The 13,913-nt window shown below is 35.6% G+C and overlaps 1 non-coding gene across 1 annotated transcript; it reads right to left on the bottom strand.

Annotated features, from left to right (window-relative positions):
• Positions 1-13,511: 13,511 nt before the first annotated feature.
• On the bottom strand, positions 13,512-13,618 carry LOC131641326 (small nucleolar RNA R71). The gene has a single exon (XR_009295492.1). It is a non-coding gene; the product is annotated as a small nucleolar RNA R71 (small nucleolar RNA).
• Between the last annotated feature and the right edge of the window lie 295 nt (positions 13,619-13,913).

The following is a 13,913-nucleotide window of genomic DNA, read 5'->3' as shown; positions in this document are numbered from 1 at the left end:
TTCAAAGAAAATGGTATTGCCCATGATTTCTCTTGTCCTAGAACTCCACAGCAAAATGGAGTTGTAGAACGAAAATATATGACTCTACAAGAAATGGCCAGAACCATGATCAATGAAACCAATATGGCTAATCATTTCTGGGCATAAGCAATTAATATTGCATGTTATATTCAGAATAGAATCTCCATAAGACCTATTCTAAATAAGACTCCTTATGAATTGTGGAAGAACAGAAAGCCCGACATTTCTTATTTCCCTCCATTTGGATGTGTATGCTATATTCTGAATAGTAAAGATCATCTGCATAAGTTTGACTCTAAAGCTCAAAAGTGTTTTCTACTTGGATATTATGAACGCTCAAAAGGCTACAGAGTATACAATACTGAAACTCTTGTAGTAGAAGAGTCAATCAATATCAGATTTGATGATAAGCTTGGTCTTGAAAAGCCAAAGCAGTTTGAGAATTTCGCAGATATAGAAATCTCTAACTCAGATCCTGACGAACCTAGAAGCAAAGTTTCAGAAGATCAAGTTGCTGCCTCTTTGGAGAATCTCAGAATATCTGAAGAGCCAACATCCAGAAGATCTTCTAGACTCAACTCTGCTCATCCAGAAGATGTTATCATTGGAAAGAAAGATGATCCTATCGAACAAGAGCATTCCTTAAGAACAATGCAGAATGTCAATTTGGTCTAGTATCTCTGATTGAGCCAACTTCTGTTGATCAATCTCTGGAAGATGCTAACTGGATAATTGCCATGCAAGAAGAACTAAATCAGTTTATAAGGAATGATGTGTGGGATCTGGTTCCTAGACCAAAAGGATTTAACATCATTGGAACTAAGTGGGTCTTCATAAACAAGCTAAGTGAAAAAGGAGAAGTTGTAAGAAACAAAGCCAGACTGGTTGCTCAGGGCTATAGTCAGCAAGAAGGCATTTACTATATAGAAACCTTTGCATCAGTGGCCAGATTAGAATCTATTCGCTTATTAATTTCATTTGCCACTCAACATAACATCACTCTGTATCAGATGGATGTTAAGAGTGCCTTCTTAAATGGTTATATAAATGAGGAAGTATATGTCCACCAACCTCCTGGTTTTTGAAGACTCTAAGTCTCCAGAACATGTTTTCAAATTAAAGAAATCATTATATGGCCTGAAGCAAGCTCCCAGAACTTGGTATGAAAGATTAAGTTCTTTCCTTCTGGATAATGGTTTCACTAGAGGACAAGTGGATACAACTCTCTTCTGTAAAACCTTTAAAAAGGATATTTTAATTTGCCAAATTTATGTTGATGATATCATATTTGGAACATCTAATGTGACACTTGGAAAGGAGTTTGCTAAGTCTATGCAGGCAGAGTTTGAAATGAGTATGATGGGAGAACTCAAGTATTTCCTTGGGATCCAGATCAATCAAACTTCTGAAGGAACTTATGTTCATCAGACCAAATATGTGAAAGAACTTCTGAAGAAGTTTAATCTTTCAAAAAGCAAAGAAGCAAAGACTCCTATGCATCCAACGTGTGTATTAGGTAAGGATGAGGTAATTAAGAAGGTAGATCAGAAGCTCTATAGAGGTATGATTGGATCTCTTCTATATCTTACTGCTTCTAGACCTGATATTCTATTCAGTGTATGCCTATGTGCTAGATTCCAATCAGATCCTAGAGAATCTCACTTAACTGCAGTTAAGAGAATTCTAAGGTATCTGAAAGGTACTACTAATGTTGGTTTAGTCTATAGAAGATCTGAAGAATACAACTTAGTAGGATTTTGTGATGCTAATTATGCTGGAGATAGAATTGAAAGGAAAAGTACTTCTGGAAACTATCAGTTTCTGGGAAGTCATTTGATCTCTTGGTACAACAAGAAGCAAGCCACAATTTCCCTCTCTACAACAGAAGCAAAATATGTTGTTGTTGCTGGATGTAGTACACAGATGCTCTGGATGAAGAGTCAGCTAGAAGATTATCAGATATATGAGAGTAACATTCTTATCTTCTGTGATAATACTTCTGCTATTTGTTTATCTAAGAATCCTATCTTACATTCCAAAGCTAAACATATTGAGATCAAACATCACTTCATTAGGGACTATGTTCAGAAGGGTGCTCTTTTTTTAAACTTTGTGGATACAGAACATCAGTGGGCTGATATCTTCACAAAACCCCTTGCTGAAGATAGGTTTAAGTTTATTCTGAAGAATATCAGTATGGATTTATGCCCAAAGTGAAAGGATGAGAAGATCTGATATATGGATTAGATTTGAAATGCTTATTTATTTTCTTATAAGATATTCTGAACTTGTTTATCAATTAGATATTCTGATTCTGTTATTGTTAACGTTTCATATGTCTAAGTTTATTCAGAATTTCTTTTAAAGCAAAACAGCTGTCACCAGCTATTCCAGATGATGAACACGTGTTCATTCTGAAGCGACAAGCATGCGTGCAGTTGATGAGACGCCGCCCTAGGTAACTGTGCAAATCATTTCAAATATCACGTTTTCCCCTAACGTCACTCAACATTAAATGCATTTGATTCTCTGCATTCTGTAACTGTTCATTCTCATAATCTCATTGCATATTATTTCAAATCCGTGCCTATATAAATGCATCTTTGTATCATATCATCTCTTTCCATTCATCTTCATTGTTCATTGTTTATGCATTTTTGCCTCCTTTTCTCTCTCTTCAAAAACTCTAAAGTTACGAAACCCAGTAATCTCAGTAGTAAATCAATGGCTTCTTCATCAAATGTTCAACACAAGGTTTCATCTTCAAGACAAGAACAACAAAAGAAATCTGTAACTGCTCCATTGAAGACGTGTTTGGTTCCTTACGATGAACTTGAAGTTCTCTATGAATCCATGGTTGATTTTGAAAATCTGCAAGCACATGATTTCAAAATCAAAACAGGCATGTTGGTTCAAGGATGGGCAAACTACGTTGATCGTCTAATTGGACCAGTTTACTCTGCTTTGGTTAAGGAATTTTGGATTCATGCCACTGTTACTCCAACTGCTATCATTTCCTTCGTGCTAGGTCATGAAGTGGTTGTCTCTGAAAAGCTGATAAGGAAGCTATATAATCTTGATAGTACAGGTGGTATAACTGGTGCTCTCCCTGGAAGATCTTATTGGGAAAAGATTAATCCAGAATTGTTTACTTCTGGTAAAAACTCTCCTCACACCATTGATCTCAAGCCTACCTACAGAGTTTGGGCTAAGTTTATTATGGGATCTCTTTATCATGGAAGATCAACAAACTCTGTAACCTACATCAGTCAAGATCAGCAGGTTATCCTGTACTGCATTGGAAAAGGTATGAGAGTCAATCTTCCTCATATTCTGTTTCAACATTTGAAGACTAATGTTGAGGAGTCAAGGGAAGAAGAACGTCTGAAGAACCCCAAGTTGAAGAAGAAAACAATTCCTTTGGGCAGATTGATATCAGACATTCTGACTGAGAGTGGTCTGATTGAGACTCTGAGAGCAGTTGGCTCTAATCATCTGACTGCAGTATGTGGAAGAATTTTGAATGCTCACACTCTAAGGAGAATGCAACTAATTGAGAAAGTAACCACAACTCCTAAAGCACCTTCTGATGTTCTGACAAGAAGAAATCCTGTTGTTGATTTCTCTCTATTGTACAAAGAAGAATTGTCAGAATCTGTTAAGCTATTCTGGAATTATGCGTTAAAGAAAAATCAGATGTTGATCCTGAATGGATTCGTGAAAGAACCCTTCCATCCTTGGAGGAATTACAGAAAAAGGATAAGAAGAAGAAACAGAAGAAGCTGAAGAGAAAGGTCTCAGAAGAAGGTCTTGATGCTAAGAAAGCCAAGAAGAAGAAATCTTCAGGTATTGTTATCTCTGACTATGTACCTATTACTAATTCTGAACAAGTACCAACAAAGTCTCCCAAAGTTCCTAAAACTTCTGAACTGCTTCAGAAGCTCATAGAAGACATAGACAATGTAGACACCTCTGACCTTCCCCCTCAGAAAAGACCACCTCCTTCTGCCCTTCCATCCTATTCCACCACTTCTAAAAGACACCGTCCACTTCATTCTGAACCAACTCTTGACCCCCAACCTCTAAATGTTGTCTTTCCACTAATTCCTTCTGAAAACATTTTCTCAACCACCTCCATTCCTTCTGCTATCTCACCATTAAATGATCCCTCAACCACCTCCACAGCAGATTCTTCATCATCTCTATCATCTTCTACCACCTCTGCTTTGTTCTCTAGAGAACCTGAACCCTATTTTGTTCTTAACCCAGACTCCCCTATCACCGGTCTCAGAATCAACCCTCTTGAACCCTCTGTTTATATTTGTTTTAAATTATTAAAATATAAGGTACAGACAGGGTTGGATGCTCTGAAGGTTGCTCATGACTCCAAGATGGATCATGTAGCAACTGGGAAGCTCAGGAGAGATTTTAGAAGAGAGATTCAATCTGACCTTCTGAATCTTCAGAAAGAGTGTCTAGATGCAGCTCCTGGTCCTTCTGGATACTTTCTCGAGTATGATGATGGAAGATACTACCATCCCATCACCAGCTGGAAGCCTCTTGAAGAGAAGGAGTTTGTTGATGAGCTTGTAGAAGAAGAGAATCCTCTGGCAATTGTTGTGTGGAAGCCACATCCATACAAAGTTCTGACTGGAGATTTTCAGTTTTTATTCAACTGGCTTAGGGAGAAACCCTCCGATAAGGCACCAAATATGGTATATCCAGAAGTTGAATATCCTCCAGAACCTGTTGCTCTAACACCTCCAGAGAATCTGGCTGCAATTCTTGAAGGCCTAGAACATCCTGCTGAAGAAATTCCTGTTGAGGAAAATCATGAAGATGTTCTTATGGTTGAAGCTGGTGCAAATCCTCCTACTATGGAAAACAGTTTTACTGCTGCTTCTGCCGGACCTTCTGTCTCTGTTCTAATGAACACTTTGGACAAGCTTCAACAGAATCAAGCAAGTTTGGCTACTCGTCTAGACAAGCACGAGGATATTCATGCTGAGTTCACATCCTTTATGAAGGATCAGAAGGAAGCTACTCAGAAGCAAGTTGAAGACATTGCTGAGATTAAGAACCTTCTGGCCGTTTTAGCTTCTAAGCTTAGCCAGTCGTAGTCTGTCTTGTGTCTTAGTTTGTTTTCTTTGTTGTTTGCATCTGCTTGAATTGCATTTGTTTCTGTACTGTTATCTTCTGATTAATTATCAATGAAAAATTATCTTTTCTTTCTTCACTTTGTGTGTCTTTATCATCTGAATCTTTTATGCTTTTTGATGTTATGACAAAAAGGGGAGAAATGTGATAATTGAATTGACTTATAATATCAGTTGCTGGGATTAAGTCTCAACATTCCTAACATTATTTGCAAGTTTTTTCTGTCTTTGATAGTTTTGCAGGAATGAGATATTTTGGTCAAAGCTCAACATGAGAAGAAAATACATGGGAAAAAGCAATTCTAAGGAAACGCAAGCTCTTAAAGAATTGAAGAAATCTTAGTGCTCTAAAGCTTCAAGATCAGAAGCAAGAATAATGCTCTGATACAATTGAGTATGCTCTGATACCATTGAGTATGCTCTGATACAATTGATTACAAAGTGAAATTTAAAGCTCTGCAGCTGTCCAATGGAAGCTCTGAAGAGAAGCTCTGAATGTTCTGAAGTTCTATTCTACGTGAAAGTCTCAACTGAAATGGAAAAATACTCAGGGAAGTCTTTTATTTATAAATTCTTCTAGTATTAGTTTCAGGGGGAGATTGTTAATCTCAGGGGGAGACATATTCACACACTCTGATCATATGCTTATGCTATATCTGTGTAATTGTCTTTGTTCATCTCATATTCTAGATACAAATTCATATCAATTATATATGTTTTTGTCATCATCAAAAAGGGGGAGATTGTTAGAACAAGAATTGTTCTGATCAATATTTTGTGTTTTGATGATAACATTATATATGAATTTTGTATAAGATAATGTGGTACTCTAATCCTTTGCATTTTCCATTTCAAGAAATATATAAAGAGTATGCACATATTAGCACTCAAAAGCAACTGACTCAGAAGGTTCTGGATGGCTTCATCAGAACATGCTTTGGCAAGACATCAGAAGATGGTCAAGCAGAATTAGAACATGGACTGAAAGCATCAGAAGAATGAAAGTCAGAAGAACAAGCTTTGAAGTTCTGAATGGTATCACGCTCAAGCTCTTGAAAGTCAGAAGACAGAAGATGCTCTGCACCAAAGCTGTTGACTCTGATATTCAATCGTTGTTATCTACAAAATTTGAGTCCAGAAGAAAGTACAAGATGAAAGGCTGAAACGTATAATCTCTGACTGACAAAAGGAACGTTAGAAGCTACAAAAGGCAAAGTCAGCAAAAGCAAGGCTCGAGGTAGTTGACAAAAGTGTGAAACATTAAATGCAGCGTTGTACTATTCACGCAAAGCATTAAATGCTCCTAACGGTCATTTCCTTTCAGCGCCTATAAATAGAAGTTCTGATCAGAAGCAAAGAAGAACACTTGTGCAAATATACTGAAACGCTATCAAATTCAAAAGCTCACGAACTTCATCTTCAACCTCACAAACTCTTGTAATATTTTTAGTGAGTGTTAAGTTTAGAACTTAAGAGAAATATCACAGTTGTGATTACAGCTTTATTAGAAGCAATTTATATTCTTGTAAACTTTATTTTACATTGATTGTAAAAGAATATCTAGAGTGATCAAGTTGTGATCTGTAGACTCTAGAAGGATTCCTAGAGTGATCAAGTTGTGATCTGTAGACTCTAGAAGGATTCCTAGAGTGATCAAGTTGTGATTTGTATACTCTAGAAGACTTAGATTGTTTCTAAGCGGATAACCATTGTAATCAGTTGGATTAATGGATTAAATCCTCAGTTGAGGTAAATCACTCTAAGGGGGTGGACTGGAGTAGTTTGGTTAACAACGAACCAGGATAAAAATAATTGTGTTCATTGTTTTATCTTCTAAGTTATTGAAGTTACACTTATTCAATCCCCTCCCTTTCTAAGTGTTTTTCTATCCTTCATGATTTACTTGGCAAGTCTTGAAGCTTTAAAGTGTGAAATCTCGTCAATCGTGTCTCAGTGAACCATGTTTTGTAAAAACACGTGGATTTTTCTATAAAGTTATATGAATAAATCACACACACACACACACACACACTAAAATACGTTTTTAATCCTTTATTTGTTAAGAGAACATCCCTAACAATGTTTTGGAATGGTGCTAGGTGAAGCAAAATTTGTCAAAAAATTTTGGAAACATTTTTGAAGCGTCTAATCGATTGGTGTAACATCCCTAAAGTAAGGGTGGGTTTTCTTTATGATTAATGTATGGGTAGTAGCATGAAACTAGGATTTGTTCATCATTTTCATAGTTTTGAAATGTTAGGGTTTTGAAATGAGGTGATGAAATCAATGTCATGAAATCAATATCATGAAATCTTGTTTTTATGATGCTAAATGGTCTTATATTTTAGAATATCTTGTTTCCATGATTAAATCATTATTTTGGTTGAGTTTTAGTGAAGAATTTGTGTTGGACAGTGTAGCGGTGAAATTTGTAAGACTAAAGCCATTGAATAGTCTTAGCTCATTTGTTTTAAATAGAGTCTCCGCCGCGCTTTATTGTTTCCAAAGGAAATGGGAAAAGAACGAAAAAACCCTAAGAAGTTTTAAAACAAAACTAATAAAAAGACAAGGATTTAGGTACGGGGGGTTTGTTATGCAAGGGGAAGGTTTTAAGCACCCCTCATATCTATGGTACTCCATAGGAACCTCTTTGAAAATATTGTTATTATTGTTACTGTTATTTTGAAAATGCCTTGGTGTTTTTGTTTAAATAGAGTGGGGAGATGAGAAAAGAAGGCTTTTAAAAGTGAGCTCAATAAGACATCGCATCTTAGGCCTACACACCCCTTTATCAATAGGAAAGTCAGAGCTTTTGTAGTTCCTTTTAAAAGGAAAAATAAAAGAGCCTAAAGTGGCCAAAATCTTTTTGGGTGTTGAGCTTTAACAATACTCAACGGATTTTTAAAATGTTAAGCTTTAACAATACTTAACAAGTTTTAAATAAAAGGGGACCAAGCTTTAATAATACAAGGTCAATGGACTAAGAGTAGTTTCACCGGAAATACTTCTCCTCTTAGTACCAAGGTTTTTAAACGGGGGCTTGGTTGAGCTTTAAAAATACAAAACCAAGGGTTGATTTTAAATAGGTTGAGTTTTAACAATACAAAAACATTTTCAAAAACAAGTTCAAAGCTTTAACAATACTGAGCACAAAGATAAAGAGATTGGAGAAGAGATTGAGTACCTTGACAATTTTAGTCAATACCATTCTCATTCCTTTGGATTTTTCAACAACAACTTTAAGTAATCAAACAATGGATACCTTAAGTGTGTGTGATAACATGTGTTACAAAAGACAAACAAGTGAGTATAACAAACATCAATGTAAACTCAAATGATAATGGATAATAGAGGTTTAATACCTTTGAAATCATTTCATGTATGAATGAATATGATGGATGATGGATGGATATATGTATTTCATGCATGTTGGTTAGTAAACAAAGTATATACAATGATAATACAATGGATAACAAGTACAAGGATACAAGGATGATAATTAACAAGTATATGTACACAAACAAAAGCAATGATCAAAGCAACAAGTCGCATTTAACATGGATAAGCAAAGAATCAAGGATTAGGGTTTTTGAAATTAGTATTTTAGAATCACCAAAACCTAATTTATTTTTTATTTTTTACTTGAAATACCAAACCCTAAAAGAGGGTTGATCTAAGGGTACATGATATAATCAAGAGGATATTGACCTAACCCTAGAAATACTCACACAAAAAATATTATCAATTTGTTTGGAGAAAATATTAAAAGAAAGGATTTTTTTTGTATTTTAAACACCTAAAAAGGACTTGTTTTGATTAATTTTTTTAATGATAAAATAAATAATAGATTTTTATTTTAAAGTTATATCATGAAAATAGGCAAATTAAATAAGAGGTACAAAAAATCTCAAGTTAAAATAATTTAATTTACCATTTAAAATGAATTATCAAAGTTATAAAAGAAATGAAATAAACTAGTGATTAAAATATGGTTTTGGCCCTAGGGAGGCTTGAACTCACGCCCCTTGCCTTGCAGATTAAAAGACTAGCCACTGGGCCATGTGCTTGGCCCAGTCAGTGGATGCAATCAATTGGTAACATAGCAAAACAAGTTGAAAATGCCTATAAAATAAAAAGAAACAAAAGGTCTGGGGCGAGGGGGATTCGAACCCCAGACCTATGGGACACACTTCAAACACACACACTACCAACTCAGCTATCACGATTAGTCATTAAATAAAAAACTTCAATTAAATACATTATAAAACAAATGGGTTTTTGAAAATCTGGCCGAAGAACTTCATCTTCTTCCTCGCACGAACAACAACAATTCACCATTTTTGAATTTCGACACAATTTATTTCTCAACCAATTGCAGTGATGTAAACATGAAAATTGTTCGTTTTTTAACTAGGAATCCAACCATGTAACTTGTTTCAGTTTATTTCAAACATAAATCATTAATTTCCAAAAAAAACTCTATGAACCCTAAAATTTAAAACTGAAATTAAATAATGGATATGCACAACTGATCCCTAAAACCTTAGGGATATTAATCCTCACATGATTCTGAGTAGAATAGTATCAAGAAACACAAAAATTGATGCTCAAATGAGGGAGTTCTAGTTTTGAAGTTTACCTCTTAACTGAAATCGAATCTGACAATGGAGAACTCCTAGAAGTATTTTCTTGATTCTATTAGCTTCCTGAGCCCTTGTGGAAGCTTTCTGGGTGCTCACTTGAACTTGAGACCTTCTGAAACCTCCTGCTCAAAGTTACCTACAAAATAAGAAAGTGAAGATGGAACTTGGGGTTCCAAGTGTTACAATTTTTAGTTAAGGGTGTGGACAGCTTCAATATGATGTAGGGAAGGTGTTTGGATCAATAGTTTGGACAATGTGTGTATGGAATGATAATTGGAAGGTTAAGGATTCAAAAGATTCTTTAATGGAGGTTGGAAAGTGATTTTTGGTTAGAGGTGGTTTTGAAGGTGGTGAAGATGATGTACAACTTTTAAATGATGACTAGAAGTTGTTGGAATGGTTGTTAGACTCCCAGAACTTGTGGAACTCCAAATCACTCAAAGAATGCAAATATGGAAAAATGAGAATTTCAAGTGAGGTAGTGACTTGGAGAATTTTTGTGTGTTTGATGCAATGAGCAATGACCTATATTTATAGGCATAAATTAGGGTTTGTGGAGGGAAAAATCTGATCCATTGGAGCTCCCATGTGATACTTGTACCATTTTGCTTATTCATGAAGAAATGAGAAAATTGTGTTTCCAATGGTGTGGTACAAGCATGCTTGGAGTTGTTGGTTAGTTTCTCAGCATTGTGGAGACTTTCTTGTGACTTTCAACTTGCTTTTGTTGCTGAAGAAACAATGTAGTGGCTCAAGAGAAGAGTTGTTGTGATTAAAGCTACTTTTCAAGAATGGAAATGTGATCTTTATGCCATTAATGGAATGATCACTTGGATAATGCATTAGACACTTGGATTATAGCTCAAAATCAAGTGTAATCTTCTAAATTTAGTGTTTGGAACAAGTTACATGGGCTGCAAGAAAGGAATCTTTGCATTTGAAATGTTTTTGGTTCATAACTTCTTCATGTCCCTTCTTAAAATTCAAGTGCTATGATGCCTTCTTTGCAAAATCATATCTCATAGCTCAAGTGATGAAATTTCATACTAATGGTCTCTTTGGAAAGCCCTTGCTATATACTTCAATCCACTTGTTAAAAGTTTTCTAAAACTCCTTTTGGGTCATGGTGAAAAATGGCCACAAAGTTGGAAGAAATCCATGTTAAAACACTTAAAATTTCTCCAAGTTTTTTGAACATAAACTTCTTGATCCAATATCTCTCAAATTAATCATCTTTTGAAGAAATGCTATTAGTGACAAAGTTGTCTATTTGATCAAAATCTACAACTTTTATGTTGGGAGATTTTTGAATTTGTAGGTGAAATTTGAAGTCCCCAAAATGAGGTCAAAATCACTTAAAACCCTAATTTTGACTTTTGTTGACTTTTTGATTTTTGATTTATTTTCTTGATTTTTCTTGGTCAAATGACTTTAATAATCATATGTTGATGATCTTGATCTTCAAAAGTCCAAAGTTGACCAATTTTCTCAAAAGTCAAAGGTTGACCCATACAGTTTGACTTTTTCCAATGAATGATTGAGAACACGAAAACGTATCGTATATTTAGCTTAATTTACATGTATTATTATCTTATTTTATTTCAATTTTATTATTTTATTTCGTGTTATGCCGGTATTTTGTATTTATTTCAGGAATTTATTAAACCAGGGCTCGTAAAAGAAATGATCGAAAAAAAGAGCCAAAATGAAGAGAAATTGCTAGAAGGGACACTTGAATCAACGGGGGTGCAAATAAGAAGCAAAAGGCCCAAAAGTAATGCAGCAAGCAAGTCCAACGTGCAAAGGAAGTGATGCACGTGACGAGTGGCACAAGGGAGTGCCTGCCGTCCGTCACATACCCCCTCTTGCCGGTCGGCACCTCCCCATTTACTAGTGTGTGACGTGAGTCACACACTCAAGCCCAGAAGACGTTACCCAGTTTCTCTCCGCCATTTTCTCCTCCGAAAGACATGCTACTACTGTGAAACAAGTTCAAATTCAAGAATCTGCAGCTCTATAAATACCCATCAAGATTAATTGAAAGGGTGACGAAGCTTTAACCTACTGCCTTCATTTTCTTTTCTATGCAAATTTCAATTTCTGCTACTTCTTCCTACCCACTTCCTGCAATAGATTTCCACACCGAAAATACTATTGCAACTCAGTTTTTCTTTCTAGCTTCGGATTTAGTTTCAGTTTTTTAGCATTAGATTTAATTTCAGAATTTAATTCCAGTACCGGATTCGAGAACCAGTGCTGCAAGATTTCAATATTCAGTCTGCAATTTAATTCAGGTTTATTTATTAGCATTTATTATTAATTACTGTTTATGTTAGTTTATCAAATTATGTCTGGATTATTTTATACTTGCTATATTTGTTCTGTTTCGTCTATTAAAATAATGTCCGGCTAAATATCCCTTATCGGTATGTAAATTCATATAACCGAGGGAATCTAGTGATGCTATCGATGTAATTTATTAACTAAAATTTATTTATCTGGCTATAATTTCTAAAAGCTTAATTAAACTATTTTATAACGAGAGTTAAAAACGATAAAAGTTATGATCGATAAAAACGGAAGTTTGAGATTTTAACTGGACCTTAGAAATTAGGCATTAACCTTAAATACAGCGAGAGCGCTTTAAGGGTATAGTTTTCATTTGTTTTCAAAAATCAATTTAAACTTTAATTGATACAACGAGAGCGCTCACTTAGGTTTAATAGTGAAATCATAATCAATAAACACGAGAGTTTGAGAGGAAGGTTTTTAAACTAATGATTTCTACAGAAAAGTAATTTTAAATTACAATCCGCATCGATAGTTTACTAGATCCCCGATGTCCGACTATTACATACCGATATAATTATCCTTTGATTTAATTTAATTCTATTTTTTATTTTCCCCCGTCTGATCTCAATCAATCAAACGATAGCCTTATATTTACGTAGTAACGATTAACTACATTAAGGTCGATTCTTAGTCCTTTGGGTTCGATATCTTTTTAAAACTACGCGATAGATTGTGCACTTGCAGTCATAATCACAGACATACCCACTTTGTCGCGATCAAGTTTTTGACGCCGTTACCGGGGACTAATTTAGTCGATATCGTAATTAACTGTTACATTGTATAGACTAAGGCAACTTAATTACTCTAATTCCCTTTGTGCATGCCAAGTACACGCTCTCGAAGTGAAGACTTAGTACTGCCAATTCCCGAACTGGAGCGTTCTATCACTATATCACGTCGATTACAACGAACTCGCACTCTTGTTTCTAATCCTACTTCTGAACCAGTTGAAGAATCAACCATGGGAGAACAGCCGCGTCTTCTCAAGTTTTACGCCATTCCTTCGCAAGCTGAACCACACAATAGCATTGTTGCTTCCGCTATAGAGGCGAACAATTTCGAGTTGAAGCCATCTTTGTTGTCAGCAGTACAACAAAATCAATTTTCTGGAAATCCGACGGAAGACCCTAATCTTCATTTGTCAGTGTTCTTGCAATATGCAGACACTGTAAAAGCAAATGGTGTCAGTTCGGAAGCTATCTGACTACGCCTTTTTCCTTTTTCACTAAGGGATAGAGCTAGAGCTTGGCTCCAGTCTTTACCTGCAAATTCTGTCACTACATTGAATGAACTTAAGAAAGTCTTCCTGGCACGATATTTTCCACCTAGTAAGACCGTCATGCTAAGATCCCAGATCAATGGGTTTAGAAAAAAAGACAACGAGTCCTTATTCGAAGCATGGGAGAGATACAAGGACATACCGAGACTCTGTCCACATCACGGATTAGAAGAGTGGTTAGTTATACATACCTTCTACAATGGTCTCCTCTACAACACGAGACTTATAATTTACGCCGCCGCAGGTGGCGCACTGATGGACAAAGAATATGCCGATGCCTACGCACTTATCGAGAGTATGGCTCAGAACCATTATCAATGGGGAAGCGAGAGAGCTCAGTCAGAGAGAACTTTTGGAGAGAAATCTTCAACGAAGAATGGTATGTACGAGATAAGTAGCCTAGACCGCTGACAGGAAAATAGCAAGTGTACTATTTTTGCCTATGTAGTAGTAATGGGAAAA

Source organism: Vicia villosa, unplaced genomic scaffold (genome assembly GCF_029867415.1).
Source record: "Vicia villosa cultivar HV-30 ecotype Madison, WI unplaced genomic scaffold, Vvil1.0 ctg.003663F_1_1, whole genome shotgun sequence".
Classification (NCBI taxonomy): domain Eukaryota; kingdom Viridiplantae; phylum Streptophyta; class Magnoliopsida; order Fabales; family Fabaceae; genus Vicia; species Vicia villosa.
The sequence above is the reverse complement of the archived record's forward strand: the minus strand, read 5'-3'. Positions and strand labels throughout refer to the sequence as shown.